Here is a 12,698-nt window from a genome sequence, read left to right as displayed (position 1 = left end):
TACCTGTATAAAAGTCACCTGTCCACAGAAGCAATCAATCAATCAGATTCCAAACTCGCCACCATGGCCAAGACCAAAGAGCTCTCCAAGGATGTCAGGGACAAGATTGTAGACCGACACAAGGCTGGAATGGGCTACAAGACCATCGCCAAGCAGCTTGGTGAGAAGCTGACAACAGTTGGTGCGATTATTCTCAAATGGAAGAAACACAAAAGAACTGTCAATCTCCCTCGGCCTGGGGCACCATGCAAAATCTCACCTCGTGGAGTTGCAATGATCATGAGAACGGTGAGGAATCAGCCCAGAACTACACAGGAGGATCTTGTCAATTATCTCAAGGCAGCTGGGACCATAGTCACCAAGAAAACAATTGATAACACACTACGCCGTGAAGGACTGAAATCCTGCAGCGCCCGCAATGTCACGGTTTCGGCCGAGGCTGCTCCTCCTCCTGGTTCGGGCAGGCTTCGGCGTTCGTCGTCCCCGGAATACTAGCTGCCACCGTTGTATGTTTCGTGTATTGATTGCTTTAGTCTGTCTGGTACACCTGTGTCTGTTTGTGTCCTAATTACGTGTCCTATAAGTTCCCTGTTTTGTGTTAGTTAGATTGTGTGTTGTTGTTCGCCTGTCGTTGTGCTGCGTGTTTTGTTTCTTGTTTATTGTTCCTGTGCGTTTTCCACAGGTGGCACCTCATTCCCAGCATAAGGCGCTAGTAGATTCAGGCGCAGCTGGGAACTTTATTGATCGGGCATTTTGTGCTAGGTTAGGAATTCCCCTTCGGCCGGTAGAAGTTCCATTCCCTGTCCATGCATTAGACAGCCGGCCGTTGGGGTCGGGTCTGATCAGGGATGTCACAGCACCGCTGACGATGACTACGCAGGGGGGTCATGAGGAAATCATTCAGTTCTATCTGATTGACTCTTCTGCGTACCCAGTGGTGTTGGGGCTTCCCTGGTTAAGCACCCACGATCCTACCATAGCGTGGCAACAGAGGGCTCTTATGGAGTGGTCTGCCCAGTGTGTAGGGAGATGTCTAGGTGTTTCCATAGGGGTGACCTCGGTAGAGAGTCCGAACCAAGTGCCCGCACTGCACATTCCCCCCGAGTATGAGGATTTAGCACTAGTGTTTAGTAAATCGAGGGCAGCACGGCTACCTCCTCATAGACAGGGGGACTGTGCGATAAATATCCAGACTGAAGCAGCTCTTCCCAGGAGTCGTGTGTATCCCCTGTCTCAAGAGGAGACTGCGGCTATGGAGACTTACATAGCCGAGTCCTTGGCACAGGGATACATACGGCCCTCTACTTCTCCGGTCTCCTCGAGTTTCTTCTTTGTGAAGAAGAAGGACGGGGGATTGCGCCCGTGTATTGATTACCGTAGTCTCAATCAGATCACAGTAAAATACAGTTACCCACTTCCACTGATTGCGACGATGACGGAGTCATTACGCGGAGCGTGGTTCTTCACAAAGTTGGATCTCAGGAGCGCGTACAATTTGGTGCGCATTAGGGAGGGGGATGAATGGAAAACAGCATTTAGCACCACCTCGGGTCATTACGAGTATCTCGTCATGCCGTACGGGTTAATGAATGCTCCTTCAGTCTTCCAATCCTTTGTTGATGAGATTTTCCGGGACATGCATGGGCAGGGTGTAGTGGTGTACATTGACGACATTCTAGTGTACTCTTCTACACGAGCCGAGCATGTAGCCCAGGTGCGCCGAGTATTGAGACGACTGTTGGAGCATGACTTGTATGTCAAGGCAGAGAAATGCCTGTTCTTCCAGGAGTCCGTCTCCTTTTTGGGTTATCGGTTGTCCGCGTCTGGCGTGGAGATAGAGGTAGATCGGGTATCGGCTGTGCGTAATTGGCAAATTCCAACCACCGTAAAAGAGGTGCAGCGGTTCTTGGGTTTTGCTAATTACTACCGGAGGTTTATCCGGGGCTTTGGACAGGTTGCAGCTCCCATTACGTCCCTGCTAAAGGGGGGTCCGGTGCGCTTGCAGTGGTCAGCTGAGGCGGACAGGGCATTTGTCAAGCTGAAGAACCTGTTCGCCTCGGCCCCGGTGCTGGCGCATCCGGATCCCTCTTTGCCTTTCCAAGTAGAGGTGGAAGCGTCCGAGACCGGTATTGGGGCAGTCCTGTCACAACGGTCCGGCACGCCACCTAAGCTCCGCCCCTGTGCGTTCTACTCCAAGAAGCTCAGCTCGGCGGAGCGCAATTATGACGTTGGGGACAGGGAGCTGTTAGCTGTAGTCCAGGCCCTAAAGGTGTGGAGGCATTGGCTTGAGGGGGCTCAACACCCTTTCCTCATTCTGACTGATCACCGTAACCTGGAGTACATCCGGGCAGCTAGGAGATTGAACCCTCGTCAGGCTAGGTGGAACATGTTCCTGACCCGGTTTGTTTTTAAGATCACATACATCCCTGGGTCCCAGAACGGTAAGGCAGACGCCCTGTCCCGGCAGTATGACACAGAGGAGAGGTCCATTGAGCCTACTTCCATCCTGCCGGAGTCTTGTCTGGTGGCTCCGGTAGTGTGGGAGGTTGATGCGGAAATCGAGCGGGCGCTGCGTACCGACCCTACTCCCCCCGAGTGTCCTGTGGGGCGGACGTATGTTCCGCTCGAGGTTCGTGATCAGCTTATTTCTTGGGCTCATACATCACCCTCCTCTGGACATCTTGGTATTGGTCGGACGGTGCACTGCCTTAGCGTGAAATACTGGTGGCCAACGTTAGCCAGGGATGTGAGGGTTTATGTCTCCTCCTGCTCGGTATGTGCCCAGTGTAAGGCACCTAGACATTTGCCCAGAGGTAAGTTACATCCTCTGCCCGTTCCACAACGACCATGGTCCCACCTCTCGGTAGATTTTGTGACCGATCTACCTCCTTCCCAGGGCAATACCACCATTTTGGTCGTTGTGGATCGGTTTTCTAAGGCCTGTCGTCTCCTCCCACTGCCGGGTCTCCCTACTGCCCTACAGACCGCCGAGGCCCTCTTTACCCACGTGTTCCGGCACTATGGGGTCCCCGAGGATATTGTGTCCGACCGAGGTCCCCAGTTCACCTCCAGAGTCTGGGGGGCTTTCATGGAACGCCTGGGGGTCTCGGTTAGCCTTACCTCGGGGTACCACACAGAGAGCAATGGGCAGGTTGAACGTGTGAACCAGGATGTGGGTAGGTTTTTGAGGTCCTATTGCCGGGACCGGCCGGAGGAGTGGTCGAGGTATATCCCCTGGGCAGAGATGGCCCAGAACTCTCTCCGCCACTCCTCCACCGGATTAACACCTTTCCAGTGTATTTTAGGGTATCAGCCGGTCCTGGCACCGTGGCACGAGAGCCAGACCGAGGCCCCTGCGGTGGACGAGTGGATTCGGCGCTCGGAGGAGACGTGGGACGCTGCCCATGTCCATCTGCAGCGTGCCATCCGTCAACAAAAGGCGAGCGCCGATCGCCACCGCAGTGAGGGGCCGGTGTACGCACCGGGAGATCGAGTCTGGCTCTCGACTCGAAACCTGCCCCTCCGCCTGCCCTGCCGGAAGCTGGGTCGGCGGTTTGTGGGGCCCTTCAAAGTCCTGAGAAGATTGAACGAGGTGTGTTACAGATTACAACTACCTATTGAGTACAAAAATATTAACCCCTCGTTCCATGTGTCTCTTCTCAGGCCGGTGGTAGCTGATCCACTCCAAGAGGAGGAGATAGGAGAGACCCCTCCACCCCCTTTGGACATCGAGGGGGCACCGGCGTACAGGGTCCGGACTATATTGGACTCGAGGCGCCGGAGGAGTGGTCTCCAGTATCTCGTGGAGTGGGAGTGGGAGGGGTACGGTCCGGAGGAACGGTGCTGGGTGCCTAGGAGGGACATTCTCGACCCATCCCTCCTGACAGAGTTCCACCGTGGGCATCCCACGCGCCCGGGTCCGCGTCCTCCTGGCCGTCCCCGAGACCGGGGTCGGCGCACGGCTGGAGCCGCGCGTCAAGGGGGGGGTACTGTCACGGTTTCGGCCGAGGCTGCTCCTCCTCCTGGTTCGGGCAGGCTTCGGCGTTCGTCGTCCCCGGAATACTAGCTGCCACCGTTGTATGTTTCGTGTATTGATTGCTTTAGTCTGTCTGGTACACCTGTGTCTGTTTGTGTCCTAATTACGTGTCCTATAAGTTCCCTGTTTTGTGTTAGTTAGATTGTGTGTTGTTGTTCGCCTGTCGTTGTGCTGCGTGTTTTGTTTCTTGTTTATTGTTTTAGTGTTTTACGCATGGTGCGTAAATGCTCGCCTCTGATTGTTTCGAGGTAGTTTGTTTACCGTTTCCTTGTTGGACTTTTGAGTAAACTCTGTTGGACTGAGCCTCGGTGTCCTGCGCCTGACTTCCACACCACATACACCTCACCTCATGACACGCAAGGTCCCCCTGCTCAAGAAAGCACATATACAGGCCCGTCTGAAGTTTGCCATTGAACATCTAAATGATTCAGAGGAAAACTGGGTGAAAGTGTTGTGGTCAGATGAGACCAAAATGGAGCTCTTTGGCATCAACTCAACTCGCCATGTTTGGAGGAGGAGGAATGCTGCCTATGACCCCAATAACACCATCCCCACCGTCAAACATGGAGGTGGAAACATTATGCTTTGGGGGTCTTTTTCTGCTAGGGGGACAGGACAACTTCACCGCATCAAAGGGACGATGGAAGGGGCCATGTACCGTCAAATCTTGGGTGAGAACCTCCTTCTCTCAGCCAGGGCATTGAAAATGGGTTGTGGATGGGTATTCCAGCATGACAATGACCCAAAACACACGGCCAAGGCAACAAAGGAGTGGCTCAAGAAGAGGCACATTAAGGTCCTGGAGTGGCCTAGCTAGTCTCCAGACCTTAATCCCATAGAAAATCTGTGGAGGGAGCTGAAGGTTCGAGTTGCCAAACGTCAGCCTCGAAACCTTAATGACTTGGAGAAGATCTGCAAAGAGGAGTGGAACAAAATCCCTCCTGAGATGTGTGCAAACCTGGTGGCCAACTACAAGAAACGTCTGACCTCTGATTGCCAACAAGGGTTTTGCCACCAAGTACTAAGTCATGTTTTGCAGAGGGGTCAAATACTTATTTCCCTCATTAAAATGCAAATCAATTTATAACATTTTTGACATGCGTTTTTCTGTTTTTTATTTTATTTTATTCTGTCTCTCACTGTTCAAATAAACCTACCATTAAAATGATAGACTGATCATGTCTTTGTCAGTGGGCAAACGTACAAAATCAGCAGGGGATCAAATACTTTTTTCCCTCACTGTATAGGATGAACCATGACTAGAATACAGTATATACATATGAAGTGGGTAAAACAGTATGTAAACATTATTAAAAAATGACCAGTGTTCAATAACAATGTACATAGGGCAACAGTCTCTAAGGTGCAGGGTAGAGTAGCCGGCTAGTAACAGTGACTAAAGTTAAAGTTTACTGAATATGTCCAAAGGCATCTCTCCTGCCTCTACTAATAATGCACTTACAGGTGTTGATTTAAATGCACCAATACAGATCCTTAAAGCGCTATACTGGATTCTGTCCAGCCTCTGAAGCCAAGTCTTCGCCAATGTTCCATAAACTATGCACCCATAATCAATTGATCAATGATCTGATCAGAGCTCTATAGATATTTATAAGTGATTATCCGTCAGCACCCCATTCATAACCAGAGACTGAGTGCACAAGATTCACCACCACCTTACACTTTGTTTCAACATTAATGACATGATCTTTCCATGTATATCTCTCATTGAATCGTTAACCCAAATATTTGAAGGTAGAAACCCTACCCATAGGCTGTCCATACAAAACAGTTTTTCAGCAACTTTCTTCTTCGAGAACATACAGCAAGACTTCGCCAATGATAATTTAAATCCCCAGTCAATCGACCATATTACAACAGCCAATAGAGCTTGTTGAATCGATTTGATCAGTCCTTCGCCTCTTCCAAATCGCTCCATTGTCAGCATATAAGGAAGCCCCAATACCTCTACCCACATTCGTAAACACATCGTTAATCATAATGTTGAACAGAATAGGACTAATAGCATTGCCTTGAGGAATACCATTGTCAACTCCATAATCATCAGATAAACTGGGTCCTATTTTAAATCGAAAGGAACGATTAAATAAGAAGGCCAAACCCCAGTTATATAACCTCCCATCAATACACAATCTTTCCATCTTTATCAGTAGTCCTTCTCTCCACATAGTATCGTAAGACTTTTCGATGTTCAAAAAACACAGTAGCCATTACTTCTTTCATGACCAGAGTTTTTCTCCACTTCATTGCTCACCTTTACTAATGCATCCAAGGTAGGTCTACCTTTACGGAATCCACTTTTACATTGACTCAATAAAACCTCTGTGCTCCAGGAAATACGATTCACCACCATGGATTTCTCTGTAACCGAGCATTTATGCTGGTGTGTCACATTGCCACAATGTGCTCCCTAGGTGCTATGGGATCCTAAAAGCAGCCACCACTGACCGCTGCTGTACTGGCGTCAGAGCATTTCCATCAAAAGGCTTGTTCATTTCGCCAACAGCCTCCGCATATGATACATTATTCGTTACTTTGTACCTCTGCGCTTCCATGGCTTGTTTTTGTAGTTCACATCCCCGTATGCTGCACTTTGCTCACCATCACAGTTGCAACATTTAACTTTAGTATCAGGTCCACATTTTCCGTACTCATAATTTTATTTTTGCACACATTAGCAAACTGACCCATCCGTTAGCACTTAACGCAGAGGTGGCACATGTTCTCTAACATAATAACTTAGCATTCCTAGCTGTACTGTGGTTGGCAATTTCCCTTCAAAATGTAAAAGTACCGTGGCGCTGTCCACTCAACTGCCACTGTTTGCTCAACATCCTTTTTACTTCAATTACTTTCCCACCTTTCAAGGAAGTCAAAACTTCTTCCATGGTTACTGACAATGGTATCCCAGCATATATCCCCCTCAGTTTGGCCTCAGCACCGGGGATATGATATTTCACCTGACCCTCATTAAATGATTCTAACTTCAGAATTTTCTCCTGCTGCCTTTTACTATTTGCAAAAAAATCAATACTTTGCCAAATCCCAAAACGTTGTCGTATTTAGTCACCCCTGTCTCTCTCTGAATTGCTTTTGTCAACTGAATAGGAAGACAGTGTTTGTTTGATGGTTGTTTGGGAAATCAACCATAACTTTGTAGCGCTCTTCTACATTCTCCTTTTCCTGAACATTCCCAAGTTTTCTAGCAGGTCTACTTTCAGCACCACTGTATTCATTCCTCCATCACTCTCATTACCCTTTTATTTATATTTTTCCTATTTACAACTGGTGTAAAAGGTTGATCCTCACTGGAATTCTCATCATTATCACAATCAATATACATTTTAATACCACTACCACCTGAATCACCTGCCATGTTGACCACCAAAATAAAGAAGAGACTAATGAAAGGACAAGGATATGCCCACGCAAAAAAACACTCCATGACTTTCAAGATTCGTGCCTCAAAAACTCCCTCCCTCTCTCTCGACTTGACTATAACTGTTCAACTCCCGCCATGCCCCTATGAATGCCAGACTTGGTGGTTCACTATGAGCAGATGAACACATCGGAAGTAGAAAGTCCCCGATTCTACCAGTGAAATAAAAATGTGGTAGTTCTAGCTTGTGGTTTGGATCATTTTGATGTTTATGACAACAACGTAATGTTGTTAATATACTAATGACTATATGCCATGGCAGAACCAGGGTGAAATCCACCATTAACCTGTAGTTGTTGGATTTCTTCAATGCAGGATTCTACATGCAGGGGTTAGTCCGTAGCGGGGTGTGTGATTGTTTGTAGGGAAATATGGTGGAAGCAGAAGTGCTGTTCGATTCTGATGGCTCAACTGAAATGGGTAAAAATGAATGGAAGACGGTGACAACGAAAAATGGAACAAAGTTGTACACGAACATCGGTTTCTTTTGGAGTGCGATTCGTCAACAATGATATATTTTTGAGAGACCCATTTGAGGTCAGGAAGATGGTAAAGGAGGCATTAGGAAAGGTAGAGTCAGAGGGACCAGTATTGGTTTTGTTTTGGACATTGAGGTTCATCGTCTTAAGGGGAAGATTCCTGGAGTGGTTGGAGCACTAAACCGTGTAGTAGATGGAACGGAGGAGGAAAGTCAATCAGTTTTACTGATGTTTGAAGAACAGTATCGGTTTACTCATGTGAAGATAGAATATATAATAAAAAAAAAAAAAAAAAAAAAAAAAGAATATGTAAGATACGCATTGAGAGTTATTGTGAATAAGCCGTTGCAGTGACAAAATTGATAAAAGAATGGCCATGTATCAAGTGTGTGCCCACGAAATCTTTTTGGTATTTATTAGGATCCCCATTAGCCGCTGAAAAAGCATCAGAATTATTCACTTCTCTCATTGACTTCTCAAACCCCAAACCCCGGCTTGGTCTGCTTCCCAAGCGTTCTCGGAAGTCTCGCGTGGCCACTACTCTCACTTAACGGCCTGTTCTACTTGTAGAACGTAATCGGTCACCATAGGGACCGCGGGATCAGTCACTCAACCGTTTGGGAGGCAAAGATGGCGGAAGCGGACGCTAAAGTGGATTGTGAATCTAATCTAATAAAATCAAGGAGAATTGGAATATTGTCCAAACGAATGGAAATCGGAGCAAAGTAGTGTACAGTGCTGAGAATGTCCCTTCGTATCTTGTAAGAATACGGTTTGTAAATGAGAAGCAGCTTGAGGAATCCAAACTGGTGGAGAGAGTGCTGGGTAAAGTGAAGGCTGTGAGGATTACTAGAGGCGGGCTTGTTTAGATGTTTTGTACTTCTGCGGATCAAAAGGAACCCGATTTGATAAGTTTGACGTGTCGTGTGTGTCTCTTCGGAACAGGGCACCCCCATAAGGGGGTAATATCTGGCATCTCGTGGGTAGTAGATGTTGTAGAGATTAAAAATATTCCAGGGTTTGAATGGTGCTCCTGACCAGTCCATGGTGGTGGATAGGCCTTCACTGCAAGCTTTAGGGGTTGCCTTTCACCGGCAGGACCCTGATATTTTAAAGGTTAAGGAGGTAGACTTTGTGGACTTTATAGCTATTGTGATTAATTGCACTGCCAAGGTGGAGAGAAGGTCCAGGAAAAATATATATTATTGTGGATGCGGCGGAGCGGTTCCTGAGATTTTTCGGCAGAGGAGTTACATGGAATATTGTCACAAACCGTACCACCCATTCAGGCCTTAGAGCCTGATAAATTAGATATGGAGATTTGAAAGAAGGAAGAAGTGGGAGTTTTGTTTTGTTTTAGGCAATTTACTATTTTTATTTGGGTGGATTAAATTAACATCCATATGTGATAGGGAAACTATTTTTACCTTTTTTTTTTACCCATCCAGTTGGTGGTGGCAATACACCTTTTTGGGTTATAGTCCGCCATAAAACCCACAGAAGAATGAATGAATAAGAAGAATGTAGAATGAAGACTAATGAATAATAATAATAAAAACTCGCGTTGTTGCGTCTCTGGGTTTAGAAACTCTGTGGCGGAACAGGAAGTTCCGGGCATGCGCGCATTATTCTTCGGAATAGAGGAAGCGCCAGAATTGTGCAGTCGAGACGACAACTTTTGTGTCCAGGTATGTAATTGCGCGTTTAAACTTTCTAATATCGAAAGAACATATCATAACATGTTAGGTAACAAATACTTCAAGGTATTAGCACGTTTGTTAAAGGTTTTATGTGCTATTTTTGTGTCTAACCGAGTGAGTGAAGAACGTGATTAAAAATGTATATTTTACAAGTCACATAACGTTAGCTAATTATAGACTTTGGGTTTGCCTGAGTGGATGTACATCATTTCGTCAAGGTAATTTCATAAAGAATCGATGTATTTGAAATTTCTGAGTTTGTTTTAGATGTCGTTATTAGTTTTGTGTAAAATTCACCAGCTGTTAAAATGGCGGCGACTACTCGGTCTGCGTCAACGGACATCATCAGAGCGACGATTTCACGGTCGCACTACCGTTTTGAAGCTGAACGTAATGATGATCCGTTTTCTACATGTGTAGTAATATGCAGAGACATTCAGTTGTTTCCAGCGTTATCTATAATTGTTACTGGTGTGAACGGGAAATCAATTGGTTTTTGAGTGAAATAATACAGTGAAGTCAAGGTTATTCGGGAAAATGAAATTTGATTTGTCACATATGCCGAATACAACAGGTGTAACAGCAGACCTTACGGTGAAATGCTTACATATAAGCCCTTAACCAATAATGCAGGTTTAAGAACAATAAGAGTTAAGAAAATATTGACTAAATAAAGTAATAACAAAAAAAGTAACAATAAAACAACTAAGGAGGCTATATAAAAGGGGGTACCGGTACCGAGTCAATGTGCGGGGGTTAGTCGAGGTAAATGGTACATGTAGGTAGGGGTAACGTGACTATGCATTGATGATAAACAGCAAGTAGCAGCAGTGTAAAAACAAAGTGGGGGGTCAATGCAAATAGTCTGGGTGGCCATTTGATTAATTGTTCAGCAGTCTTATGGCTTGGGGGTAGAAGCTGTTAAGGAGCCTTTTGGATCTAGACTTGGCGCTCCGGTACCACATGCTGTGTGGTAGCAGAGAGAACAGTCTATGACTTGGGTGACTGGAGTCTATGACCATTTTTTGGGCCTTCCTCTGACACCGCCTGGTGTATAGGTCCTGGATGGCAGGAATCTTGGCCCCAGTGATGTACTGGGCCATACGCACTACCCTCTGTAGCGCCTTAAGGTCGGATGCCGAGCAGTTACTATACCAGGCGGTGATGCAACCGGTCAGGATGCTCTCGATTGTGCAGCTGTAAAACTTTTTGATGATCTGGGACCCATGCCGTGGGGTAGAAAATAGCACATAATGCCTAAAACAAACTGCAACCTTGTACTAAATGGTTTTTGAGTCATTTATGTGCATTTGGGAAATGTACTATAGGTTAAGTACACTTACGTTGTGTAGCCTAATTTATAGTGTGTACTTTGTGTCTAATGTGAATTAATGTTTTGTTGTCAATGTTTAGCTGCCTAATCTATTGAAATGAGATAATTGAACAATAAAAAGTATATTTTTAGGGAATAAATAAATTGCCAGAACTGTCAAGACTAACTTTTTGTGTCCGTTTCTCTTTATTACTACAGGCCGACTCAGATTAAGTCTGAGGCCGGTAACATCAACAGTGAGGACAAACCCAGCCTGCCTCTCTCCTTCCACACTGAGTCCAAACCTACAGTCACTGGTTCCTGATTGTGACAGTGGTTCCCAGTTTCCACCACAGGATCCAGAGATGGCATCAGTGAAGCTGGAAGACTGCAGTCAAACACTGGAGCTGAATGTCAACATTAAAGATGAAGAAGAGGAGGAGAAGATTGGGAAATCTGTTTCTCATGGTAAGAGCAGGTTCTATCTAACTAAGTTTGTTTTATTCATTCCAACTTCCCACTGTGAATGAAAAGTTGCAGTAGAACTGTTTCACGAGAAGGTAGATGTCGGTCTGGTGTAGCTCGGTTGGGAGAGCATGGCGCCAGGGTTGTGGGTTCGATTCCCACGGGGGACCAGTATGAAAAATATTTTGAAATGTATGCACTCACTACTGTAAGTCGCTCTGGATAAGAGCGTCTGCTAAATGACTTAATGTGAATTTGCAATATGTTAGGAGATAAAGAACATTGTTCTTAATTTCATCTGTCACATTATGTAGTTTACGGTAGTCCCCAGTCACATGGTGATGTTTACAAGCACACAACTAGGAGAGACCGGAGCCTTGTGAGTCACTCACTGTTGTGCAGCATGCGCCAGGTGACCTAATTTAAAGTATGGAATTCACAACTAAATGTTTGCCAGCTAGATATCTTAAAACTATTAAGTTAACTGTCTACAATGTGCTAAATGCTCTGCAGTTGTGCATTTGGTTTGCTAATTTAGTAGTTAGTTAGCTATCTAGCTAAGTGGTTAGCTTCTTCCAAAATCAAGCATTCGATTGGTAACAACAGAGAATCCCTTCCTGGATCAAGAGCCCTGCTCTCAGCAGAGAATCTCCTCCTGGATCAAGAGCCTTGCTAACAACAGAGAATCCCTTCCTGGATCAAGAGCCTTGCTGGATAATATTAGTTTTGTGCAGCACTGTGAGGAGCGTTTTTGAGTTACCTGTATAGTTGAGGTCAGAAACTGTAGTTTCCCAAAACAGCGTTTTGAGCCACGTGTGTTTGTTTACAATTAAGCACAACGACCAAAATGGGTGCTTCGTGAGGTGAGTCACTCCTTCAGCGCAATTTAAGTGAGGTGATCAACTTACTCAACCTAGCATCCGCTATGAGAATTCCTTAATACTTGTTAGCATTTTGTTAGCATTCTGGTATGTAAAATGTGCTGAAGAAGAAAATGCGCCCCTTATGTACACTACCGGTAATACCATATATCCCGGGGTGGCAGAGGCATGGTATAGAAATCTGGATACTTCCCAACCCTACTAGTGACTAACCCTTGTGATAGTGAGTGGAGGATGATATGGCTCGTCATTTTCGCCCCTGTTTAGCTTTAGACTCGTATCCACTTTCAGAATAGTTTTCTTCCCCTTTTGTGTTGTACAGCCTACTTGTATAAATTCATATGTCACCCGGTACAGCCAGAAGA

The sequence above is a fragment of the Coregonus lavaretus genome (assembly GCF_964263955.1).
Source record: "Coregonus lavaretus genome assembly, chromosome: 35".
NCBI classification, from domain to species: Eukaryota; Metazoa; Chordata; class Actinopteri; order Salmoniformes; family Salmonidae; genus Coregonus; species Coregonus lavaretus.
Note: the sequence above shows the minus strand (reverse complement) of the source record.